The 5035-nt window shown below is 39.5% G+C and overlaps 1 non-coding gene across 1 annotated transcript; it reads right to left on the reverse strand.

Moving 5' to 3' along the window:
• Positions 1-4154: 4154 nt before the first annotated feature.
• Positions 4155-4261, reverse strand: LOC145777790 (U6 spliceosomal RNA). The gene has a single exon (XR_014290366.1). It is a non-coding gene; the product is annotated as a U6 spliceosomal RNA (small nuclear RNA).
• Positions 4262-5035: the final 774 nt, after the last annotated feature.

Consider the following 5035-nt stretch of genomic DNA (forward strand, 5'->3'; position numbering starts at 1 on the left):
CGAAAGGACGCAGTCGGGTCTTAGGCAACTTACACTTCATGACACGTTTAAAAGAAGAAAAAATATTGACTGTCTTGCCTTCCGACGACTTGGATTAAATTTTCAACCTCTGGACATAGCCTACGTCTGGCTGGATGCATATTATAAACTTTTGATAACTTAGGTGTAGTTTTCCCAACAGGTAATTTTTTTGAAATGGAGGTAATCCCTAATTTAAGCTACGAATTCTATCATACAAACTGTATTTTTACTACTTGTTCAAAATATTGATTACTTAACAGCATGCATTAACATGAGCAACACTACAATATTTAATACCCAAAATGTTCAATATTAGGCACAGTAACTCTCTCCAACCCGTGTGTTTTTTGGCAGTCAACTGTAGCAAGAACTCAGCGATAGACACGTGTTTCGCCCATGAGGCTGGGCTCATCAGTACCGCACCACTAGTTCTTGCCACATAGTTCTCAACCACTGCTTGTAATTTTATTTCAGTGTTCCGTGGAAGATCTCATGCTGCTTTGCAAAGTCTTGACTCTCATGTGATATATCGTTACCATCACTGTAAACATCATTTCGAAAAGTTCAAAATTTTCTTACACAATACACAACTTTACCTTTACAATAGTAGACTACATAACTTCTACTCGTGCTAATTTGATTAAATTGACCGGAATCAAAGTTTTAAACAAAATGTAAACTGTCATATTGTGATTTTATATCTATGCATTCTTACTCAAGAAATCATCTTTTGATAATTGTATTTCGCAAATTAATTTAGTTTAGCTTGTTTTTCTGACCCTCACAGGCATCTAAACAACACTTACCATAACACAGCAGAAATGTTGAAATAAATCAGGCACAAAAATGTTTTTACTTTATCATTCAAAACGTTCATTGTTAAATTTAAACTGTGAAAGAAGTGCATTTCCGGCACACTTTAATTTCCTTTTTTTCGCTTTCGCTTAAAACAGATATCCGCACTTGATGCGATCAAATCGTAATTTCATTCAGTTCAAAGTATAAAAAACCGTCGGATCCATTTACAAACACAAAAGCAACACGCGGTTTTGCTGGCGACACTATTACTGCGGGTAACAATCAAGATGTTGATGCAGTAAAACTCACTGAAACAACTTTGAAATCTCATGTTGAATTTACTTCATTCAACGTCTAATCAACGAAATAAGCGGGAAGTTAACTTGCACAAAAATGCACTTTGAAAGTTAGATTTTCTGGCACGGAGTGTTGGATTAAATCCTGAATGGGTCTAACTCTATGGCTGCATAGTGGCACAGTCCCCCAATGGTCTACTCTCATAAAGATAAAAATCACTCGAGGAAAGAAGCCATCCAATACTTTTCAGAAATATGTTCAATGTTTTTTTGGCAATCTTAGCCCCAATAGCTCAATTGGTTAGCGCGGTACTTCTGGAACGAAGCTTCAAGATCAAGCGGCGCTGGTTCGACTCTCGGGGTGTGCGCTTGAGCAACGCACGTTAAGGACTGCTCTCCATTCAGCGACATCTAATGGATCGAATAGTTCCCTGGCAACAAGACTTTAACAATCGGAAACTTCACTCTGTCTATCTCGGTGACCGGGCCTGCGTCAATGATTCAAAGCCTCTACAAGTATGCGAAACTGCCAGGATTAAGCTCTGCAAGAAGCTTTCCCAGTCCGAGGATAAAGATTCAATCAATCAAAAGATAGAAAACCTCTTATAGCGATAGATTTAAAACGACGTCGAAATGAAAGAAAGTGTAATTCCATATAAGAAAGTAATGCGAAAAACTAAGGCAACGTAAGTTTGGTGGAAATAAAATTGTTTGTGTTTCGAAAATTTTAGTTGTAAATTAAACACTGGTAGGCTTAAATTAGTGCTTGTTCTTTTTGAACAAAATTGAAAGTGACCATTGACCAGCCTTGAGCCATTGTTATGCCACGTTTTATGGGGTTATTTTTTGCTGTGAACAATCGCAACAATTTGATAGCCGAAGTTTTTTACCAATTTTGTAACCTACGGTTTTTAACTTGTTGTAATCAGCAGAGAAGCCAGAAACGATGGCTTTGTAGCCTATACTGATTTCTCACAAACTTTCAAAACAGCAATATCCGTCATTTTTACATTGATTTAACGTCTGCAGAAGTTGAATCAATGTAAAATCGAAGGACTTTGTTGTCTGGGATCGTTTGTCCTTCTGATGAATCCAACAAGCAACGACGAAGCGCGGTTTTCGTTGTCGAAATGCCTCATACATCCTGTGGGTGCTGTCTATATCCTTGATAGGAGATTACCCGTTACATAACTTTTGCATGTGACCTGGGGCTACATACTATACTCTTCGACCCCTAAAATTCATTGTGTGACCCAGTGGCGTAGCTAAGGGGGGGTTTTGGGGGTTACAACCCCCCTTTGGCACGCGTGTGACGTCACAATATTGAGAATGATGCTTTCAGTGTCTTTATGCTTGAGAATGATGCTTTCAGTCTAAAAAAATTGCCTAATTTTAAACAAAACTGCATTAAAAGAGCGAGTTTTGCCAATACCAAACATTCAAAAATCTCAGCCAGGAATTAGCAACAACAAAACATAGAGACTTAGCTTTGTTTCCGAAAAATGCCGAAGAAAACATGCTCTTATCCTTTTGCTATGCCACCGGACAGCACCATTTTACAGGAATATTCATACCCACAATTTTGTTGAAAATACTCTCAGAATGCACCAAATTCAAAGTAATTCTTCAAAGTTTTCTGGGGGACGCCCCCCAGCCGTTGGGTCGTCAAAATTCCCCCTTTCAAAATTGCTGGCTACGCTACTGGTGTGACCCCTAGCTTGGGAAGCACTGCGATAGAACACTATCTTTACTAAGTCTCCAAACAAGCTCTTTACTGCCATAGTGCGGATTTAATCACCACAAAGCACAAACATTCCAACACATAAAGCGCTCTTCTAAATAACATAAATGTAATTTGATTTCTACAGGTTAATAAAAAAATAACCGTAACCTCTCAAGTACATGTAGCTCCACACAAAGTACTTACTACAGGTTACCTTAATTTTATTGCAGTTTACTTCTTTATGACGTCACAAGTTTTGCTATCAATCCGCTGGGTTTCTATTTGGGTTTCTTAATTGAGGCTTTTGTGATAACCGATGGAGGAAGCCCTTTGTAATTCTGATGTTTTTTTTGCAGATTAAATTAAGGTTATAATATTTAACATATTTTCGGGTATCACCGATTTATTGCTTTTGCATATTTTTTAGGATCTCCTGATGATCCTCCTTTCAGGGTGAAACATGCTGTAGTGTAGATGTAGAGGTTTTAGAAAGTCATCATCATCATAATCCATCGTCGGTTTGTTCCCCACTAGTGGGGGTGGCCGATCTTTTGCTGCATTTAAATAATATTTTGGAGCATAGATTTTCCAGCCGGATGCCCTTCCTGACGCTAACCACAGTTATTGGCGGTGGGCCTAGCCTTTACTTAAAAAAGTATTTCCTGCAAGGCAGCAGAATTTCTAACAAGTTTTAGCCAACCAGTCGAGGTTGTTGCCCATGAGGTGGGACGTGGACCCACTTGTTAGTTTGGTGTGTGATCAAGACCAGTGTTCCCAGAGACCCATGGTGTAACAATCCATGGCGACTGCCCAGGGTTCAAAGGTGCTACTTGTACCACACACCTACCTCACCCACACACCTACCGCACATAATTATATTTGATGTAGAGCAGGGGTCACCAACTGGCGGCCCGCCACGCTGTATCGCTGCGGCCCGCGGAAGGTATCATTGTACAAGTATAACCAAAAATACATTTCTTGAGGAGTTAAAGAGCACGAAGGCAAAAAATACTTTCCGGGAAGCATATTTTCGCTTTGCATACGATTCCACCGACCGACCAATCAGATTATAGTTCTAGGTGGGGGTTGCTTAAAGTTATTCCAATGCGATGTCCAGCCACATTGTCCCAGTGGTTGATCAAAACGTCTGTTTTCGAATTTCTGTGAGCATAGGGTTGCTTATTTTAAGTTTGCAAATATCATATAAACACTAGTGTGCGTTTCACCGTTATTGTGTTTCACGAGCAGTATTCTCTTTATGCAAGTTTTTGTTGGCAAAATAGGTCGGTGTGCCAACTCAATTTATAATAAATTGGCAAAATATGGAACGCTTCACGATTTTGCGTGTCATCCTTGCGCAGGGACCACGCTAATCTTCTCTGTATCGTTCCAATTTTAGTATATATACTGCCGAAGCAAGTACTGCAAAATGTTGTTAATCAACAAATTCTTGCCACGCTAATAAGCACCGCAAGTGACAGTTGTCTATAATAAAAGAAAGACGGTTTAATAGACTCTCACAAAAAGGATGAAAAACCAGCTCATTGCTTTTTTAGAGGGAAGACTGTTCATGAATTACGATAGAACTATGATTTTTCGGTGATTTCCACAAGCGTTTGTTTCATGGTGCCTGGTGTCTTTTTTCCTGCTATTGGAGCCTATTTTTCGCTGATATGCTTGCAGGTCACTATTGTTGCCTGTATTGCGATGTGTCAAACATTTCCATGTTTGCTGAAATTGTTAATTGCAAGATATCTTTTGTGAAGCGAACTGACAACACCACTCTTGCTTGGCGATGAATATTCTGATGAAACCACTCGCCTCGCTATAAGTGCGCAAAACAAGTGGCCTCGTTTATTAGACATTGTTAAAGAAGTCAAAAGTGTTGTTAAAGGAGCTTGGCCTAGCAGTAGCGTTGTTCGACTAATTGTGTTACTGCGGTATTTTAAGACAAATATTAACAACATGTAACGCTGGATACTGGGTACGAAATTCGTTCTATTCTAGCATAAGAGTCAACCTACCTAACATTTTATTAGTGCGGCCCGCCACAGCTCTCCTTAGTGCCAAAGTGGCCCGCATGCAAAAAAGGTTGGTGACCCCTGATGTAGAGCGTTCTTCTGATATACACAGCTTGACTGCTGACGACTCAGAAGCAAGCCTTGAAATACTTCTTGAAAAACAACCAGAACGAAAA

This window comes from Aplidium turbinatum, chromosome 9, assembly GCF_918807975.1.
Source record: "Aplidium turbinatum chromosome 9, kaAplTurb1.1, whole genome shotgun sequence".
NCBI lineage: Eukaryota > Metazoa > Chordata > Ascidiacea > Aplousobranchia > Polyclinidae > Aplidium > Aplidium turbinatum.